This window comes from Poecilia reticulata, chromosome 8 (assembly GCF_904066995.2).
Source record: "Poecilia reticulata chromosome 8, P_reticulata-male-v2, whole genome shotgun sequence".
In the NCBI taxonomy this organism is placed as follows: Eukaryota; Metazoa; Chordata; class Actinopteri; order Cyprinodontiformes; family Poeciliidae; genus Poecilia; species Poecilia reticulata.
This window is the reverse complement of record NC_088837.1, coordinates 2612419-2635352: the sequence shown is the minus strand read 5'-3', so window position 1 is coordinate 2635352 and position 22934 is coordinate 2612419. Positions and strand designations below refer to the sequence as shown.

The 22934-nt window shown below is 40.0% G+C and overlaps 1 protein-coding gene and 1 long non-coding RNA gene across 9 annotated transcripts in view; one reads left to right on the top strand and one right to left on the bottom strand.

The window, feature by feature from the left end:
• Window positions 1-22934, bottom strand: part of caskin1 (CASK interacting protein 1) — a 109747-nt gene that overhangs the window by 47327 nt on the left and 39486 nt on the right. The gene's annotated exons all lie outside the window — the stretch shown is intronic.
• LOC145552434 (uncharacterized) lies at window positions 7135-7773 on the top strand. Its single transcript, XR_014088482.1, has 2 exons — window positions 7135-7243; window positions 7314-7773. It is a non-coding gene; the product is annotated as an uncharacterized LOC145552434 (long non-coding RNA).

The window sequence follows — 22934 nt, the reverse complement described above, 5'->3', positions numbered from 1 at the left end:
GATGTCTCCGGACATAAACGAAACACTATTTTCTAGACCCACAAAATACAAGACATCCATCTATTGTCCATGTATCTTTGCAGAGTGGTGGAAAACAGAAAACATTCAACCAAGAGAAGTAAAGAAATTCTCCACCTTCCGTTTATCAACAGACAAACTGTAGGTCTTTTCCTGACCTACAGTAGTTTGTTCTTTTCTGCTTGGTTTCGTAAAAAATGTCAAATCTACCAGGTAAAAAGAAAATAATTCACAAAAAAATTTGATTGTGTTGAAATGATGCTGCCACCACCGTGTTTCATAACACGGCTTGTGGCAAACTGCAGTCAGGACATCTGGTAGCTTTTTGAAGGCCAGATTTTTGAATCTTGAATTTTCTGCCTTTTTCTTTGGTTTTCATGAGCTGTTTGTTCACCAATGCACTGTAAAAAAAAAATCCAAATGCCAAATATGAAAAAGTTGGTGAGCGTAAAACTAGATACTGTGAGTTCATAAGGGAGATTATTCACAGTCTGCTGATTCTCAGCTCTCTTTCCCACAGCAAGAATGAACCGCTGTAAAAGATGTTTGAAAAGCATGTAAGGTTCTGAATTCAGTCAGAATTATGCGCCAGTTTTCCTTTGAGGTTGAGTTTATCCTGTGACCTCATGTTGCCTCCTTCACTTCCTGACCTGCTTATTGAGGATCTGCTCCGTCTTTTCAAAGCTCCAGCTGATTTAGGCAGATGGCTGCTCACGCTGTTCCAGGTTCTGCAGGTTTATTACTGATATTCACTGTCGCCACATGACAGAGGCAGTCAGAAGTCCAAGTCTTGTCTCAAGTTTCTAACGACTGGAATAAACGTTTCTTCATCAAGTCCACAACATCCAGCTCAACAAACTGCATTGTTGTAGCTTAGGCTTCCAAACCAGTACTGCTTTACCACATCTACATTTTATAGTTATTTTTCAATATATTCATCTTAATATTATTATCAGTTTTAATAATTTAACATTGCATTTGTCACCAAAGAATCAACTGTCAAAGGCTGATATATTTTATTTTGGAAATTGATCAAATGCGATTCCCCCGTTAGAAATATTTAAGCTTGTAAGAAGGAATACAAAGACATTGAAACATGTTGAATTTTTGAATGAATCAAATCAAATTATTTTTGTCTTAATAATGGCTAAGTTAACACACTTTGTTCACATCGTCCATTCCTTCATTATGTATTGAATAATTATTTATAGGTTTGAAGCGTTTTCTTCACCTCACTCTGACCTGAGGAATTTAATATTGGGAATAACAATAACAATAATACTAAGAAATCTTTTTTTTTTTTTTTATCCATACTTAAAACTTTTTATTTCTCGATTCCAAATAATAAAGGTGTTCAAATGTATGGCATAAACAACAAAATAATGAAGGACGTCACCTTCTGAAACCACAGAATTTCTTTTCTAAAAACTTCCAAAAGCGCATGCAGGATCAGGGCAGTCCTGTTAGGACTGCGGTTAGAACTTTATCGCAATATTTTGTGGTATTATTGTGATAACTATAAAAATTATAATGAGAAACTATCCATCCATCCATTTTCTTGCACCCTTGTCCCTTAATGGGGTCGGGAGGGTTGCTGGTGCCTATCTCCAGCTAACATTTCGGGCGAGACGCGGGGTCACCCTGGACAGGTCGCCAGTCTGTCGCAGGGCAACACAGAGACACACAGGACAGACAACCATGCACACACACTCACACCTAGGGGCAATTTGGAGAGGCCAATTAACCTGACAGTCATGTTTTTAGACTATGGGATTAAACCGGAGTACCCGGAAAAAACCCACGCATGCACAGGGAGAACATGCAAACTCCATGCAGAAAGACAAGGGCCGGAAATCGAACCCAGAACCTTCTTGCTGCAAGGCAACAGCTCTACCAACTGCGCCACTGTGCAGGATGAGAAACTATTTACTACTTATTTTATAGGTAAATGTTTTACCAATAATTTGCTGTGACCTCAAGTCACAGCATTCATTCAGTCTAAAATACAACTATTGTTCTTGGAAAACATTCCTATCTGTTAAAAACGTATCATTTGTATCACTAAGCTGCACACAGTAACTGCACTCAATCATATTTTCAAAATTACTGATATTAAGCGATGCTCTCATGGAGTAAACGATGTAGACAATGGTAAAAATCTCATTTCTGATCATATTTTGTTTTGTTTTAATTTACCACTGGTAACAGATTTCTCATGACGACAAATTCAAATTCCCGTCATGATAAGAAATTTTTCACAATAAATTATAAACAATGTGATAAATGGCCAACCATAGCATGAGTGTTAAGGCACACGTCTAAGCCAGGTCTGAATTATTTTATTTTTGCAACTTAAATCGCTTCCACATCAACATTTCATTATTACTGAAATCACAGGATTTTACTTAGGTGGAAAACTTTCTATTAATTAGCATAACAAACTGAACTTGACTGCATTTTACTGCAACTGGAACAAACCTGATCATATGACTGAGTTAATGCGAGTCTAATTGTATGTAAACTAGATCTCTTGCTTCTGAGAGTCTTGCAGTGACATTTGTTGTGAATTGGCACTTAATATACAAACTGTAATAAGCTGAAAGATTATAATAGTAAGTAAGCGCAATGATAAAGAAAAAAGAAAATAGCTGAGAAGGTTGGTCCCTTACAAGACCAATTAGATGGCTTCACACGAATGCCGTTGCCTGCTATCTCCTCCAGTGATTCATAATACAGGTGTTCCAAGCTAACCTAGCGTGACTCTGCCTTCACCCTCATTATTTTTCATCCGCTAACCTTTTTTTTATATTTGCCGTTAGCTGACGAGGCAGAACCTGGATACAGCACAGATATGCCTGAACTCACCCTCATTTAGCTTTCTCTCTTTTTCCACACGCACTAACACACACGCGCGCATGCGTGCACGCGCACACCCTCTCCCTCTGGGGTGCAGGAAACAGGACAGTCCTTCTATTGTGGAGGAGACAGCTCCCAGTGCCACTGGCAGAGGAACATTGATTTCCTTACAGACTATTTCTGGCTGCTCAATGCAGGGATTCACTCACACACACACACACACACACACACACACACACACACACACACACACACACACACACACACACACGTTCGTCTCGCTGTCTTTGCGGGGACCTTCCATTGACTTCCATTCACCCTAACTGACCAAACTCAATTCACACCTTGGACCAAAACCTTACCCCGAACCCAAAAACAGCATTTCTTCTTTGGGAGCAGTGAGTCCCCACAATGTAATATGTGCCAGGAAAATAATCCCCACAATGCATCAAATACAGGATACACACACACACAACAGGCTTCTACTGGCTTTGACCTGAACCAGTGATGTCACTCGTTCTCTTGACAGTGATGTCACTCATCTGTGACATCACTGCTTTTATTCCTGAATTCAACAGAGTAGCTCATTTGTGCTACAAGCGACCAAGAGAGAAGACACAGTAGAAAGAAGAAGTCCTGTTTTATTCCATTTTATACAAACGATTCATTCAATTAAAAACATGGAAAACTGTTTTTCCATGTTTTTCCAACGTCTGCCTGAAGATCAGGCTAGCTTGCTGACGGACAACAGTTCGTCTATTACGACCCCTGACGAACTGGAGATGGAAAACGACGAACTCCGCCAGTTGATGGAAGATCTCCGACGGATCATCGAAAGCTCCACACCTGCCAGGAGATCCAGGCATCCGGTCTTGCAAGCTAACTGCGACATGCTAGCAAGCGAGAACGATGCGCTTCAAGCTCAGATCATGTCTCTTCGTGAAGAGCAAGAAAACACACAGCTTAAACATGAGGACATGAGAGCTGAGGTGCGATGCCTGGAAGTAGCTCGACTGACTCTGAAACAAAGACTCATGAGGCTTCGGATCAGCTTGAAAAGGGCATATCTGTCCATTGACAAGCGATCCAAAGTCTTGCAGAGTCTGTCAGAGGAGTTGGGCGAAATCCTGAGGCAGTACAACAGAGACTGTGAGGAGATCGAGTCCCTTAGACAGCAAAATAAGACTTTAACGTCTGAAAATGTTAGGCTAAGGGAAAGATTGACTCAACAACCGACTGAGGAGCACCAGGAGATCAAGAGACCAGTTTCAGCTGTCCGAAACGCTGGTAAGAAGGTAGGTACAGTTTTTAAGACCATGTACCGAACAGGAACACTGAGGTACTGGTTACCAGAATGGCTCTACTAAACCCATTCTGGTATCCCTCTGAAAACCTGCTGAAACTGGTCCAGAGAAACGGGTCGCTTTGCTGATCCTGGTTTCTGTGCCACCCAATTGATGTGGGGAAACGTCAGTTTTCTGCTCCTGTTCCACTAAATGTCCGCCAGCAGTGCTACTGACCGCTAACAGCTGCTGATCTTAGGCAGGATTTTTTTCACCCAACCAAAGAAAATGAATCCACAGATCCAACCGTTACAACACAGTCACCAAATCCATTGGATGTTTTTTCTACCTTTCACTGATTTACTCGAGCTTCGATCAATATACCCTGTATATAGACATCCAGACCACTGCCAAGATATTTTTCGTACGTACAAACTCCGTGGGACAAGCTAGAGATTCAATTCAAGATGCCGAGTAAACACAGATTAAAAGCCAGCAAAGAGGATCCGAAGGCGACGCTAGCAGCGAAGTGGAAACCGAGCAGATGGAGGAGGCTAACGTTAGCTCCCAGACTTCTGGAGCTAACCTTATGGAAGCAACTCATTTCAACTACGGGAGATTAAAACTTCGAATCAAGACATTAAAGACACAATTGAAGTGTTCTTTCCCTTAGCCTAGCATTTTCAGACGTTAAAGTCGTGTTTTGTTGGCTGAGGTACTCGATCTCCAACCTGTTTTTCTGGAACCACTTTCAACATGGCGGCCAGTTTTACCAGAACAACCAGAAGGATTAGAAAATCCACGCTGGTATCCAGTACCTCAGTGTTCCTGTTCAGGACATGGTCTGGAAAACTGTACCTACCTCTTACCGAAGTTTCGGACAGTTAAAACTGGCCCCTGTCTGTCCTGGTTCTTTGTCTCCTGCTGCTCCTCCTTCTGCTGTTGAGTCCATCTTTCCCTTAGCCTAGCATTTTCAGACGTTAAAGTCTCGTTTTGCTGTCTAAGGGACTCGATCTCCTCACAGTCTCTGTCCTACTGGCTCAGGAGATCGTCTAACTGCTCTGAAAGACTCTTCAGGTCTTCGGGTCGCTTTTCAGTGCACAGCTGTGCCCTGGTCAAGCTCATCCGAAGCCGCTGGAGTCTGTCTGAGTCGGTCGGACTGTTTCCAGGCATCGCACCTCAGCTCTCATGTCTTCATGTTTAAGCTGTGTGTTTTCTTGCTCTGCACGAAGAGACATGATCTGAGCTTGAAGTGCATCATTCTCACTTGCAAGCATTTTAGATTTTGCTTGCAAGTCTGGTTGCCTGGACCTCCTGCCAGTTTTGGAGCACTCGGTCATCTTCTTGGTTTCCCTTCTCCAGTTTTCCACCAAGTCCCGCTTTGGCAAACTGGAAGACAGCGTCGCCGCGCTGGCAAGTAATGAAGCGTCCATACAAAAGACAATCCGCGGTTGAAGACCGCATTAGAAACTAACTTTACTGCGATCCGTAACCGTAATATAGACTTTGGACTGATCAGCAAAGATCAGGATTTTCCATCGCGGTAATCACACGCCTTATTATTATTTTTTCTTATTATTATTAATTCTTATTCATAAATCTTTACCTATTTGTATATAATTTAAAAAAAGCTATCATAGATCCTGCTGGGAGATTCATCATAATCCAAGTCTCACTGATGAACCAAAACTTAATTTTGGTTAACCTGTATTGTCCTAATATAGATTAGGAAATAGTCCCTGATTTCTACAATAATTTGTTTCTCTTTATTACAGCTTTCCATGGTGATGTGATCTTTGGTGGAGATTTTAACTGTACTTTAGATCCTAAAATCGACTAATCAGCAGGTTTAGATTTGTCCCACCCATGGGTTATACAGCATTTTATGTCTGAACTAAACTTAAGAGAACTATGGAGAATACAGAATCCAACAAAGAATATTCTTGTCACATAATAGCTATAGTCATATAGATTATTTCCTAATTTCAAATTCTTTGATTGCCAGAATTAAGAGTTGTGCCTACAAAAATATATTGATCTCCGACCACTCACTAAGCATCCTTAAATTTTCACCCTTAATTTCATTTAGACGTAGTCCTATTTGGCGATTAAAATCTCACTGGTTGCAAATGCCCAACTTTCTGAAATATTTGGAGAAAAATATTGACAATTACTTCACCCTTAATAAATCCAAGACTACAGCATCTATTAGATGGGAAGCCTTTAAGACTTTTATACGGGCCAGATAATAAGTGTATGGTTTTGTTTTTTTCTGTGTTAATTTAGGTTTTTGTGTCGTTTTCAGTTAATTGAGTCTCCTGTTGTCCTATCTACCCCTTAACTGTCCCCAGCTGTCCCTAGTTTCTCCTGTGTATTTAAACCCACCTGTGTTCCTTGTTCTTTGTCGGGTCCTGGTCTTGTCAGCTGTCAAGTCTGTCATCGGTTATTATTTGTTTGTAGCAGTTACTACCAGTTTTTGAGCTCTTAGCCTTCTTGCTCAATCTGTGCTGCCTGGATTTTGGACTTTAGTATTTCTGACATCATTAAAATCATAATTTTCTTCATTTCAACCTGGGTCCACTGCGTCTGCCTCTCCCCCTTCACCACAAAACATGACAGAAGGACCCGACCAAAAGTATTTATGGTGAGGAACACAAAAGAGGAAATGTCAACATTATAAACCATGCATGCCTACATAATGTTTACATTATCAAGCTTTCTTGCCTTGGAGAAACTTACCTTTATAATTAAGGGTAAATATTGTGTGTTCAAAAAGATATGGGAAAAGTTTTTTTTGGTTCTTAGAAAATATAAATACTTATAAATGATGAATGTACTTTAGCTAATTTTGTCAGGGTCTGTGTTTGTTCCCCTTGTTTGTGCCTTAGTTCATTTCCTTTAGTTATTATTTACTGGTCTCCGAGCCGCTATTCCTTGGACATCCACCAGAGGTCACCTATGTGCCACCCCTGGGAAGCGGCAGAGTTCAACCCGGGCACACACCTGCAGCTCGTTGAGAAGGCTCCTGCCCTGGATATAAGCAGCAGCGCCACTCCGTCTCATCGCCTGAGTGTTTGCTCACCTCGGTACTAAATGCTCCAGAGAAAGGCCCTCTGCGATCTTCGTTGTTGCTAACTTTGTTGTTTCCCTCGTCAGATATCCAGCTGTCTTCCCGTTGTTCCCCGAGACCAGTTACCCCGAGTCTGTGTGAGTCTGTCTCCCCGTTGTGGATCACCTGCCTCCTGTGTCTTCCCCCGACGCTACCGGTGTTGCCGGTTTGACGCCACCCCTCGTGTGCTCGTCTTCTCCCTGTCGTGGATCCTTCTCCGGCGAAATCCCCTTCGGAGTGTTCCGGGTCAGGAGACCCACGTCCGAACCTCACCGGAGAAAGGATTGTACAAGACCGGAACCTACTCCGCCATCCCTGTCCGCTCTCCAACGTTTTCCAGTTCACGCCACATATCCACCCATCTCAAGTAAGCCCTCTCTGTTTACCTCCGGATCCCTTTCCTACGCAGCCTCTAACTCTGTTCTCTCATCGACAGTAGACGACCTGGTTCTTCATTCCAGTATTCACCACCCTTCCCCTGACTTCAATAAATCATTATTGTATTCATTATCGTCTCTTCTGGTCGTGTTCTCGCATGTGGGTTCGAAATATTACATCCACCATGACAAATTTAGCTTTTGTTTTTATACATCAGACGATGTCTGGATACTTAGATCCAGGGGGATGATGCCATCACCTTATACCTATCTGGTGCGTGCAAGGACTGAGGCAAACGTAGAGGTCTATGGAAAATGATACAGCTTTTACGTGTGTGGGGTGGTTGGACCCCATTTCGACATACAAGGGTTTAAGTACTCTGTCTCATTGCAATCAACTTATGTTTGTCACCTTGAAGGTTTAAGTTGTTCATGTGTTTTCTTTTGGTTTTGCTTGGTGTTCTGTGCATTTGTGAGTCTCTTTTGAAATCTAAAAGACAATAAACAGATTTTTTTTTTGGGGGGGGGAGAGTAGCGATACTTCATATTACTCAAGTAAAAAGTATAGTATAGTAAAAATATTCCTAAAAGTAGCATATTTTTATTTCGCCTGGTTGGATAAATTTAACCAGAATAAAGCTAAATTTCTTGCAGTCAAAAATGACTGAAATATGAGTTCAGTTTTTAAGAAATGTACAGTTTTAGAAAACCCTACTCTGGTGTGCTTACACACCATGGATATGATTTCTTCTTTAGAGGAACTCGACATCTAATTGAGAGCTCATGATTTTGCTGTTAACAAAATGAAGCTGCTGCCCCTGCGACCCGACCCCGGATAAGCGGAACAAAATGGATGGATGGGTGGAAAATTGCTTTAATATTCCAAGCATGTAATGTTTGGGGCTTTTTTATTTTTGTCATTTATTACTTGCATGTAACGCATATGGGTCATAAAGACGTATCACTGATGTAGCATACAATATTTTGTAACAGTTCATAAACAGTAATAAAATAGTGATAAACAGTTATAATACGCTGACAGAATGTTAGCTAGTGAATGGCAGGTCACCATGGCAACCAGTGACAGTTTAAATGCATTCCGGTAATGAATATGTGACAGAATACTAGCTAATACAGCAAGATAACGGCAGGTAACCATGGCAACTGGGGACAGTTTAAAGGCATGCCACAGTGTTAATAAACAAATAATCCTTCTTATTTGAGCACATTCTACTTGGAAAAACGAGTATCAGGAAAATGTCCTTATGTTCCATAAAAGACCTACAACTGTTGGTAGAAATGGTTATAATGGTCCTCTATAGGTCACATACAGGTTTACTCACACACACACACAATAACGCATCCTGTGTGTATGAGATATGCAACTGCGTATGCGCACATTCATGTTGAAGTGTGATGAAGAAGCTGTGATAAAGGCAAGAAGAAACTGTTGAAAGAGTCTGGAGAAGCTTTTTTTTTTGGTTCCCCACAATGACTGGTGTCTTACCAAAGAAGGTAAAAACGGAAACACACACACAAACGCACGCGCGCGTGCACACACACACACACACAGCAGCCTTTGTTTTTGCTCTGTATTCAAGTCACTGACCATGACCTCTTGACCGCCTAGCATCGTGATCAGCAGTCATCTACCACAACCCTGGTGTCCACATTACACATAAACACCAAGAGGAATCATAAAGGCCTTCAAGTGAACCTTTGATGGTCTGCTGCTTAGTGCAGATTACCCTGCAGGTCATGTGTTACAACACACAATCCCAAAATGCACACTTGCGGCATCTTTTATGAGTTTGTTGAGTGAAAACAGCTTCTTAACCAACTAATCAAGTAGAAATTACCATAGAGATGTCAGATTCAGCCGGATAGTTCATCTTACGGCTTAAATCTCGACTGCTGTCTTATTTCTAACCAGTCAGCTTGATGGCTGCATGATAAAGAGCTAAAGAAGAAAAAAGTCTGCAGTTGTTCATGATTCACCAGAGGAGACCGAGGAAGCAGTAAGTGAGCCAGACGGCACTCTTACAAGGCTGTCAACCTTCAGCTACCAGCTGCAGTACAGAGGTTGGAGGTTTTGTTCTGGGTAGATAAATGACGCTTACTGATACAGTTGTTAATATTTAATAATAGGCAATTAATCGTGTAGCAATTTGGGAGAAATTAGTCTGTAGATATCACAGAAAAAAACAGGTTCCAGAGGTTTTCCGGCCTGTCTGGGAAGTCTTCCCCAGCCAGTGGGAATAGTCCTAACATTGAGTCTTAGGCCCACTAGGATGTGCTTTCAAATTAGGGGTGCACCGATTTGCAGGCTTCTGGACTATCATCAATTCCAATTTTGGCCGGTATTGATTTTATTTTGGCTGAAAAGGTGCTAATTACATCTCTTAAAAAAATGAAGAGACCACTGCACTGAACCCTTATGGTTATTGATTTGAGTTAAACATTAGTATTGTTTCTAAATGTTTTCTTTGCATTATATGAGGTTTGAAAGCACCACATCTTTTTAGTTGTTTTGACCATTTCTGATTTTCTGCTAGTAAATAGTAGATTTTTGCTTGGAATTTCAGAGACATGTTGTCAGTAGTACATAGAATCAAAGAACAATGTTCTATTTACTCAAACATATACTTATAAAAAGTAAAATCAGAGAAACTGATAATTTTTCAGTGGTCTGTTAATTTTTTCCAGAGTTGTATAGCGACAAAGTAGCTAAGTTGGCGACATTTGGGTAAATATTGTTGACTTTTGTAAATCTTTCTGGCGGTAGATAAGATCCAGTTTTCACATAAGTTTGGCTAATCGCAGAGCTCCCAAATAAAAAAAACAACATGTTTTTAAAGATTTTGTTTCTACTAGTGGCCTTTATCGTACAGTAGGCAGACAGGAAACATGGATGAGACAGATAGGGAGAAGACATGCAGCAAATGACCCAAGACCACAAACTGAACCCAGGACAAGCGCATAGAGGACCACAGCACACTCTACCCACCGAGCAACACATCACTCCGCCGTTCTCCAAAAAAATTAAGAACATTTAAAACAGGCCCTCCTGGGGACACTAATCAGATGAGCAGACCCCGTCTTTACGAGTTTCTAAAGTTCAACAGAATCCACAGAAACAGCTGCTGCTCGGAGTTGCTGAAGAGTACAACAGGAATTTTAAGCAAAGCTACTTATTTATGACAGTACCAACTAAAAATATTTCTGAAAAAAGAATGTGGGTTAGTGTTGCCTAGAATGAGTCTCTAGTCATAAATATTTCAGCGTTTGTACCTTCAGACTACGTAAGCAGCTTGGCCAGTAATGGGGCTTCCAGTACAAGAAGTCTAAACAAGAATAACAGCTGGGAGACTACAATACACACACACACACACACACACATATGAAGGAGTGTAGCCACACATGAGTAACATCATTCACAGAGAAGCCTGCACACACTGACATGCATGATTAAAAATGAGTGAAGACCAGGAGCTTTCTGGGTCACATGGTGACTGTAAGGATGAGCTGGTTTCCTGGATCCTTAACTAGACCTGCCTGACTGCTGGATGGCAGTGAGCTCCTAACCCAAACTACATTTGAAGTAATACAATCTAAAAAGTCAAATAGTTTTCAACACACAGTCCCAGGTAATTCATATAGGTATAGAACGTTTCTGTTATGTTACAACCATAAATCTCAAAGGATTTTAAGAGATTTTGTGCGAGAGACCAACACAAAATATGACATGTATCAAACCCACGAATAGTTAAAATCCACAAATACTTGAGACCCTGTCTAAAAACAGTTACAACCGCCTGTTTTAGTAGTTCAAACACCAAATATATCTTAACATGAATTAATACCCACAGTGGTCTTCCTGCTAATGGGTTTATGGTGTTAGCTCCAGCTAACAGAGTGGATGTTTGCCACTTTTAACATCCATTCATTATCTTCCATTTTTTATGTCACACTAGTTCCTGCTAATGATGTTAGCTCTAGATGATATAGTAAGCAGTAGCTTACATTGTGTTAGGTTTTTTCTCATGAATTTCAGTAGTTCAAACGCCATATACCTAAACATGCATTAATACGCACAGAGGAAAAACTATCCTAACGCTGGCTTAAAAGCTAGCGTGGGCGATTTTCCTTATCTCCGCTCCTGGGAGTCAAATAGTCACTTAATTGCTTAAGATAGTTTAATCACAGATTTGCGATTCTTAAAGTTCAACTGTGATCAGTTTGTCTTTCCTTGTTAAAGACCTCACATGTGATGCTGCCAGCGCAGAGCAGTCTGGGTAAATACAACAAGAAAAACAAACAGTATATGTATATATGTATATATTTGACAAAGGCCAAAGAGAAATCACAAAAATGTAATTCCACTCCATTTTTGTTATCATTTTGCGAAGAAGGAAGTTGCACTCAGTGTTTTGTTCTGAGGTTTTTGTGTCGTTTCCTTCAGTGGTTCTTGGTGCAGCGCCACCACAGGTGAGGAGGGAAACAGGGTTTTCAAAGGGCTAATTTTAATGGGCTCAACAGCATAACAAAAAGCTGAGCAAAGTCCTAATCCTGGCTGCCTTTTCAGTAATTTGAACCTTTTCTGAATGCCTGTGTGTGTTAAATAAGACTTGGTAGCTTTTATTGGTTGTCTGTGTTTTATACACATCGTTCTTTTTCAATGAGTCAACACGGAACGTACAAACATCCCTGAGAGCCCAGAGGTTGCTCTTTTTTCTGCCCCTCTTAAGCATTGGTGTATATGTATGCTAGAAAAGGTCAGAAATATCCATATGCTAAATATGAAACAGTTGGTGAGAGTAAAGCAAGATACCGTGAGTTCATAAGGGAGATTATTCACAGTCTGCTGATTCTCAGCTCTCTTTCTCATGGTGAAAATAGGCTAATTTTATTCTCACGGGGGAGGAAGAAGGATCAGTGCTTTTCTTAATGGGTTCTTCACTTATATCTCTAAGTCTTGAGTACAGATGATTTTTTTTTTCAAAAAGGAAAATTGCTGTTCAGTGACTTGAGAGTCTGAGCCCTTAAATTATAGACAGATGAAGGGAAGAAGCATCCTAGCATCATGAAGCTGTGTTTTTATTTCTCTGGCCTTCTTTTGCCTCTCCGTACGTTGTCACTCTTCCTGACCCTGGCAAAGGGAGTGGAAAACAACGCAAAACTCTCCCCTCCTCTTGCTCTTTCCTTCACCTTTCTATTTCTCTCTCCCTGTTTATTATTTTCTCGTCCTTTGCGCTACAGGCAGTTGATTAAACACTGAAAACAGGCAGGAGTGGAACAACCGTCTGCCTTCATGTATCTCTATCCTGTGCTGCTAAAGTGAACCGATATTTTTTCCCCATTTATGAAAGAAAATGTTGTCTTAACTCCTACCTTTCAACAGAAGACCCGAGAAATGTCTCTTAAAGTTACAGACTTCAGCAGTAACAATAAATAAATCTAATTGGATACATGTTTCTGTTGTCTCTAACAATTTCAATAAGTGATAGATGATCCATAAGATCTCAAATATCAAAATGTCACAACATTTCCTGTCTGGAAAAATTCACCTACCGTATTTTCCGCACTATAAGGCACATCGGATTATAAGGCGCACCTTCAGTGAATGGCCTATTTTAAAACTTTTTTCATATATAAGGCTCACCGCATTATAAGGCCCATAGAATAGATGCTACAGTAGAGGCTGGAGTTACGTTATGCATCTACTAGATGGAGCTGCACTAAGGGTAATGTCAACAAAACAGTCCGACTCGGGTCGGCAAGGAGAGCCTTCCGCGACTGGGCCAGGACGTGGCCAGACGATGGTCACCCGTCTCCGTTTGCGCACAGCATGTTTGTGGAGAACGTGGTGCTAAATGACCTGCAGACGACCTGATTCTAGACGGTCGGTAGGTAGATAGGTCCGTCAAACTTTATTAATAGATTACAAACCAGCGTTCCAACTATCCCAGCTTGCACCGCGCGCTTCTTCTTCTACGGGCGAAAATGAAGTCGGCGGCTGCTTACCGTAGTTGCTAGGCCTGTTGTGGCTCAATATAGGTCCATATATAAGGCACACCAGATTATAAGGCGCACTGTCGGCTTTTGAGGAAATTGAATGTTTTAGGTGCGCCTTATAGTGCAGAAAATACGGTATTTGTGGAATTTTCTAAAGAATGTAACCTTCTAATAATTTGTGCAAAATGTTGCTATTCTTGTCATTTTTTTCTGCTGATAAAGAGCTCTGATAGAGAGACTGCTGATAAAAACATCTCGATAATGCTGGCGAAAGCAGAAAGAGGCTTTGCGTGAGACATCATATTTTATTTGAGAAACATTTAATTTAGATGTAAGAAAAATGCAGTGAAAATACTGCAGCCTGTTTAGTTTTTATAAATTTGAATGAAATATCGTCACACGGTCGTCGCTGTGCTGTTTATGCTGCAATGTATCCTTGCTAGATGGTATAAGCTGGGTGCTACAAAGCGAGCTTTGTCCAGCTAAACCAGTAATTTTGCACAATGAGTAGCGTTCAATCCTTTAAGTTTGAACCAGATTGCATTGAATTACAAGCCAATGCAGAATTGAAAAGGGACATGAAATTGAGGAGGAGAAAACAGATGAAGAGAAGAGAGTTGGGTGAAAAAGCTGCCGTTTACTGCTACTAACTACTGCTTGAAAATGCTAACTGGAAAGGAGAGTGTACGTTGCAATAGCTCCAGCTGGCAACTCGTGCTGCTTACGGTAATAATTCTGGTCAAATATATTATAATGGTGTGTTAAAAATACTAAATGCTTCATTCCCACTTTAAACAGCCATTCATTATCTTCCACGTTTTTGTTTGTTTTCACGGTAGCTTCTGCTAATGGTGTTAGCTCCAGCTAACAGAGCTAACAAAGTGGATCTTTGACACTTTAAACATTAATTCATTATCTTCCAATTTTTTTTATGTCACGCTAGCTACTGCTAATGGTGTTAGCTCTAACAAATATAGTGAACAGTAGCTCACAAGCTGACCGTGTTAGCTTGTTTCAGCAGATATACAATGTATAAAAGCTCATAAAAACTTTCAGACACATAAAAAGTTTGCCTGAATCCAAACGTTTTTTTCTATGGGTTGCCCTCATCATCCTCCACAACCTTGACCTCTCAGGTTTAGTTCATATGCTCCAGTCCTCTATAAGTTATAACCTACCAGGCAAGCATTGTGCAGCTGAAAAAATGGTGATCTCTCTTGGAGGAAAACAATCTTTGAAATACTTTTTATGCATCACCAACAGCATCTTTTAGGTTAATTACTACATATTTAAGCCAACATGTTCAACTGGTCATGAGTCCCTTAAAGATGTAAAATGATTAACAAATGTTAATTTCTGACTATAAGCTTTGGTAACTATCTCTACTACTGCCGTTCCTCCAGTAGTAGAGTCTGGTTATCTCTCTGCTCTGCACATCCTCCAGAGTTAACTGATGTACATTTTCAAACACTCTACATGTGAAGAAAGTTTGGCTGTTTTTTGTGGAAAAATGCCCAGCTGGCAGCTTTAATGTATTTGTCATTTACAGAAACTTCAATAGACAGTGATAACAGCAGTTTATTTGCATGTAAAACAGGTAAGGAGATTTGATCAATCAGGATAGATTTTAATGTCTGGTGTTAATAATGTGTTGTTAATTTGTCTACTTTTATCTGAATACCAGGTGAGAACCGGTTTTAAGCTTTTGAATATGTATATATATATATATATATATATATATATATATATATATATATATATATATATATATATATATATATATATATGTGTGTATATATATATATATATAAAAGTGCCCACACACTTGATGGCTTGCCATAAAGTACATGACTGAAGCCTTAACATAACATGGAGCAATTGGCTACAGAAAGCCACTAGACCAAGACATGTGTTTGTATGTTTGAGCAGGTTGACTGCAGGAGCTTTTTGATCCCCATTGACCTCTCAGCCACCCTTCCTGGATGGCGCGTCCAAACACACACACACACACACCCACATGCGCACACCCACACACGTTTGCCATCTGCTCACAGTTCACACACATAAACACATGTACAATTAAGACAGGGAACACCGGCAGTCAGGATGTAATCACTTCATTACTGCAGGTTTCTGTGACCATGAGGTGCATTCACACACATTCTCTGCCAGTCAACTTTCCTAGAACGTAGAGACGCGCAAAAGTAGGCTGATAGATCAATTCTGGGACCGAATGTTCTGCCAGAGATCAAACTCACTCAGGAATGGCTGAGTGATGGGAATTGGATGTAATTTAGCTTCACATCTGTTGCCGTTTCCATTTAGCTCACCAAGAGTTAGATGGAAGCGGGTCACAACGCCGCGAGCCAAACGATTGACCCAAAATCTTGAATGCAGTATATTTAGAATATTACACTGTCTTTCTCCTTCGAATGTTAAACTAGAAAGCAGATGTCAGTGTGAGTGAGGTGAGTCCGCTCGCTTGGGGTCACTCCTGGTGAACTTTCCACGGTGTACACCTGGGTAGATACTGTATTGCAGGTTCGCGACATTTGTGACTAAAGAATTCCAATTCAAGTTGAAAACTAATTTGATGTAACATTCGGCTCACTTTCAATTTCCCACTTCTCAGGCTTTAAATCCAAAAACCTGTCTGTTTAAATGGGACAAAGAAAAAAAAAACACCCACACACTCAAACGACCTGCCACTATAACAGGAAACAGATGATGAAGGAATTTGTGCAGTTGCACATTTTTGAAGTTTGGAATCAATTTGTTCCCGAAAGAGTTTTCACCTAAAGTCACTCTAATGACTGTCAGGTGCTCCTGCTAATCTTTTTACGTTTTCTGGACTACAAAAAAGGGATGTAGTGATCTGAAAATTTGGGCCGACATCAATATCCGAAGTGTCATCATTTCCAAGTGAGGCCTGACCAAAACGTGGCAACCATACAAATCAGAACTATAAAAGTCTTCTCTCAAAGTCCATAACAAACAGTGAAACAGGATATTCAAAGACAGTCATATGTCAAGAAAAAATAAACAATTACATTATTCTTCCTTCTCTGCATTATTTATGATACTCTTGAAATTAATAATGGATGCGAGAGCTTTTAGCTGTCAGAGTGTTTTGTTAGATTATTCCACGAGAGTGCAGAATGGCGGGAAAACTCAGTTTTGCCAAAATCAAAATGAAACGCCTGAGAACATCCAAGTGCAACCACCTGGAGACGAACAGATGGTAACTTCTGGAACTGAAGTTAAGTAGGGTATTAAAATAAAGAGGAATATAACCCTAACAGCTTGCTACAGATAGAAATGTAGCTTCAACCATGTTTGCTTTTTGGCAAGTAATAAAACATTTAGAAAAAAATACATTTTAATTTTTAGTTTCTTTACTAAGTTAGAAGTATTTGTTCATTCATACATATTTTCATATCCTTGTAAGGTGGTACCCTTTCAATCTTTGTACCATTAGATGTAAAAATCCTGAACATTAAAAATAGTTGTAGCCTTTAATGATGAAAATAGTCTGACGTTCTGCTATCACGTGTTATGGGCGTTGATGGGCACAGCACACACATTCTCTGCCAGTCAACTTTGCAACATTCACAGACAAATAAAATTTTGCTTGCATGGCTTTGTTTAAATAATTTATTTAAAACATAAATAAAACAGGACTCAAAACAGAACCCTGGGGAACACCTTTGCTTATCTGAAGAAAGTCTGATTTGCTGTTTTTTTGTCCTTTAGAGCTTTTTGGACATGGATGACTGAACAGGGTTAAAATCCATTACAGGGGGTGTCAGATGGGTCACCTTTATTTATGCAAAGGCTCCTAAATAACACATTCTTCACTGTAATGGAATGCATGAAATGTAATGGATTATTTTAGTTCTCCGTGACAGACATTAAATAAAACTCCAAAACTTGACGGAAAAGTATTTCTAACATATTCTTTTTGCTGTTCGTGTTTTGGCCCATACTAGTGTGTAACACGCTAAGACTGACAGAGTGCTGTATTGAAAGTCCAAATATGCCTTCTTTCCACTTTGCGGTACGGGATGGGCCTGTCCAGTTGGGTATGCTGTTTTGTATGTTTCCGTTGTGAAAGCGGTTCGTAGAACCGACCCGTACCTCACCATTCCTGGCCCCCTTCAGTTGTAGCTCCATAGAACAACAGTACGATGTGGTTAGGGTGGAGCTACTGGCATCGCACAACAGTCCATTGATTGGAGGACAAAAAAACATCGCTGCTTGACAAAACGAGACATAACGCATCATACTAGTGTGTCAGGTCTGTTGTCGCACTAATATGATGTCACGTTATAACGTGACACACTAGTATGACGCGTTTGAGATCAACCGCACCTGCCCATTGAGAGTACACTGGACCATAAAATAGCAAACTGAATGGAAATGATCACCTTTTACAATCAACATCCGTGAAGAAAGACACTGGTTCACGACAAGACTGACAAGCTAATAGTTAAACCCAATGTAGAAGTTAAAAATAAGATATTTCAAAACATTATTTTTAAAACTCTGATGCCCCCCATTTCATTAACAGGAAGTAGTGTTTCCCCCAGTGTAGTACAAGCCTGGCGGGCCACCAGGCTTTACTTAAATCCTTTTTGAAGGGTTTTTTAGACACAGTAATGTGACAGTAAAGATGAATTTAAGCTAGATTTGTAGTTGATGCATTGAATTGGGCGTTAAGGAGTGCACACTAATTGCACTGTTCCTGTACCTGCCTGTTAGCCTCACAAGCTATTATTCCCAAACCTCCAAATTTTTTTGAGCTTTTAAAATTTCTTAATACAAAAACACGGTTGCTTGCTGGTGGCCTGCCCTGGCGCCCGTAACGCCAGGCTCAGCAGGATTCCTGGGGGAAACCCTGGGAATGGCATGTTGGAAAATTTCTGAGGCATTAACTTAAATAACTAACTTGCCAATGCCTAACTCCAAGTTACCTGCATGAAATAATGCCAATTTTTATGAATAAACTGTGATGAACCAACCTTCAACCAGTCAACATTTACAGTCTGCTGCAGCAGAACTCTGGGAAAATGCTGATTTCATGATGTTGCTGAAAAGCCCTCAGCCCCAAGCACAGACATACACACACACGCACACACACACACACACGCACACACACACACACACATATTGGGTTTTATAAAGGCGGTTGCTAGGTAACAAGCATCCTAGATCTTCCTACACACGGAGAAGTGTACCACACACATGCGAAACACAGGGATTCACAATCACATGCCCCCTACCACACACACACAGATCCAGATCAGTGTGACGAGAGTGACAGAAACAGTGTGACATCCTTATTTCCAGATGAGCTGTCTAAAGCAGCATCTGCTCCCCTCCTCAGAGACTCCAACTTGGTGGTAAGTCCCCATATTCAGACAGATCAGGTGATGTCAGCACAACACAATCCGCTCGATTAGTACAATAAACTCCTTAGGCGGTGTATCAGATATCGACTTCCTCTCCAGCTTTGGACTTGATGGGATTCCGCTGGTGAAGATGAACGGTTTTAGTTTTTTTTTTTTTGTTTTCTTTTACATATCCCAAATCAAAGCAACACCGAGGGAAGCAGTGAGCTTTTAGAACAGAAGGCAATTAGAACCAGAGATAGAAAGCAAAACACAAGCACATTAATGCAATGGAGTAACACACCGGGGATTGACAACAGCGTTTATGCTACAAATGGGCAATTCTAATTCAGTTTTTGCTGCGTAGTATTTCAGTCAAACAAGCAAAAAAATTAAAAAATAAATTAAATAAAAACATAAAAAAATAGAGGTTCAGTCTGTACCTGAGAAATGAATGGAGAGTTTAGTAACCTCTGCGTTGGTGAAAGACCTCTAGTCTAATTTAATAAAATGAAAAGCAAAGATAAGGTGCAGATTGTTAAGCACAGCGTGCGTTTTAGGATGTAAGGATAGCAGAGAATAATGGTTGGAGATATCAGGAAAGCATGCAGTGATGTTTGTGAATGACGGTGTAACTTATCACCACTTAGCAAAAACAACCTTTATGTTTTTCTGCTTTTGATGTACTGCATAGAGACCAGGCTGTGAGTTATCCATCCAGCTGCTGGGAAATGAATGAAACTCATTGTTTGCAACTCAACAACATGTACTTTAACATTTTCTCCTGCATGAAATAACAAAAATCACCAAATATAATGACGTCACAGAGTGCCTGAATGCCTGGTACTTTTTTAATGATCTGCAGTCAAAGCATTTAATTGTAACATTGATACATGATTCAATTACATCACGATATCGCCATAAAAATGCACCAATATTAACATAATCAGTTTTAATATCCGACATCTATGTTGCTGTTATGGTTGATAAATTATATTCTATGTATTCTACTCATTTCCATACACTGTTGACAATGTGAAAAAGCCACCACATTGTCTGTATTGCTTTTCTTCTTTAGTCAAACATTCCCATAATCCTCTGCTGCATCGACACCACTGTCACATGACTGAACAGATATCACGTTGCCAACCCGCTCCTCCAATCTCATGGTTTCATTTTCTGATCTAATGAAAGCTCCTCCCACGATGGGCTGCAGCCTCAGGCACCCGTCTTCCCATATCTTATGCTGTTTGTCTTTCTTTAGACAAGAGTGAAATTTCCTCGTGATTCTGCACAATAGCAATAAAGGCTTTCTGATTCTGAAATACATACACAAACAACAAGAAGATGAACATAAACATTGGTTGTTAATATCGGCCCCGTTTTACTACTACCGATTTGTCAAAAAAATATCAGCCAATACTGGTGTAGATGCCGATATATCGTGCATCCATACATTGCAAGATAGTGAACATCACTAGTAAAGATGGACAAATCAGATGTTGACCAAAATCAGCAAATCTTTTTGCCTAATTAGTCCTGACAACCAGACATGAGTATTCTCAGGTTATGCTAACAAAGACTCTTTTTAGATAAACACGATTCCTACTGAGTAAGAATTTAAAATGAGCCACTGAACAGCAGTGAGGTGTTTATAACTGAACCTAGAGGAAGCAAAGTGATGTAATAAATGAGTTTGTTTTCTGACATATGAGCTTTGTCATTCTCAGGCTGTGAGAAAGCGAGAGAGAACAAGACTTTAATCTGACAACAGGAAGGCTAAAGTGAATACCATAAAGTCATTTGGTTTTAACCAGAGGTGGGTAGAGTAGACAAAAGTTGCACTGAAGTAAGAGTAGCACTACTTAAACATATTTTACTCAAGTAAAAGTAATATATGTTTACTGAAGCAAGAGTAAAAAGCAAGTACTGAGTAATTGATCAGGACGTCTTGTTCAATGTTTTACAATGATTCATCAGACAGACAAAAAATATAAAGTTATGTAAAAATGTCATTTTAACGACTAAAATGAAGAAAAAAAAATACAAATAATGAGCATAAATTAATTATAAAATATATTTTAAGAAGTAGAAACACTTTTAAAATCAGTATTTTTCAACATAAAACTAATGAAACCAATACTGTAGGTCTGTCGCACACCTTCATTCAGTGAAGTTGCCTGAAGAGAAGACAAGAAACTAAACTGGAAACTGAACTTTTTTTTATTTGCATGCAGATTTATATGACTGTATGGCTGTGGTTTATATAAAATCTGGGCAAAAGAAGAGAGAACAAAACACCTTCTTGTAAAACTATTCATTAATTTGATTTGTACTCTGGTCAATAAATGTATTAAAAGTATTGAACATCCTGCCGTCTGACACACCAGGTTTTTTGTTGTTTCTACTGTCATCCCAGGTCTCAGAGTTTGGCTGTGAAACTGTGATCTTTGCTTCCCCAGGGACTCCCTGAGCTCCAGCTCCTCCTGGGGATCCTGACACGTCGTGTGGTCAGAGGGATAAATAATCCTCTCAGCGGGTCCTCAGCTGGCTTTGAGCAGGGATTGATGAGCAAAAATCAAAACGACAAAGGGAGATGACTGGGATGCGATGGAAGAACCACCTCAGCTTTCTACTTTTTATGCAGTGGAGCAGCAGTCTAACTGCGCCTTCCATCAGCACTCACTCTAAAAGAGACATTTATGTAGGCAACTTGTGTTCAACCTCATTCAATACTCCACTAAATATCATAATGATGAAAGTGGGAAAATCAGACGCTGTCCCTTTTTTGCTCTGCCCTAACAGATGGCCATCAGGTCATGTCTGCACGTTGGCAACTCTGTCGCTACATTTAGCGACTTTTAAGACAAAAATATTCTTATCAGTCAAAATGGTAATCAGCAGGTCAGGCTTTTTTAACATCGGAGATTGGCCAGAGACTGCAATCTGTGCACTGCCTAGTTTTAAACTGTTTCATACAAATATAAATATTATTCATCACTCTGGGATGTTATTCTGTGAGCAGGCCTGGACAATAAGTCAACAACAATATGTGCAATTAAAAACAGTCACTATTGCCAATCTACCAACTTTGTTGCCATATTTAGCAACCTTTCCAACAAAAACAATTCAGTACTGGTCAAATTTGGAATCGGTAGATCAGGCTTTTACTGAAAACTGCCATCAGTGCACCGCTGGTTTTCAACAGTTTTATACAAATATAGATATTATTCATCATTCTGGGGCAAATTTTACACTTATTCTGTGAGCAGGAATATATAGTAAATCAATAACATTATGTGTGATTAAAAACAGTCACTATTGCCAATTTAGCAACTTTGTGGCTTTATCAACAAAAAAAATCGGTACGGGTCATATTTGGAATTTACAAGTTGTTGTTTTTTTTTGTTTTTTTTTAGGAAATTGGTGTTGAGCCAGAAAACTGCAATCAGTCCATCCTCTTGTGTTAATCAATTGTATGCAAATATAAATATTATGTAAAAAATGTTACATTTATTCTGTGAGCAGGGCTGGACAAATACATCAATAACAAAGTGTGTGATTAAAAACAGTTGCTAAGTTTGTTGGAAAACTTAGCAACTTTTCCAACAAAAAAAACAAAAAACTGCAATCGGTGCACCGCTGCGGTCGACCCCATCTCTGTTGAGCTGCGGGTCAGCTCTCTCAAAACACAGCTGCATTATGGGAGACTGACAGGCGATTATTGCATGTTGCCACACTGGTCATCAGATGACATACAGAAGTGTGTAAACACACTGATGGGAGAGCACGTGCAGCAGGGCAGAGAATGTAAACACAACACGGCTGTGAGCTAACAGATCAGGTAATCCGGAGGAAGTCAGAGGCGCAGCCAGCTGCGTTCGTT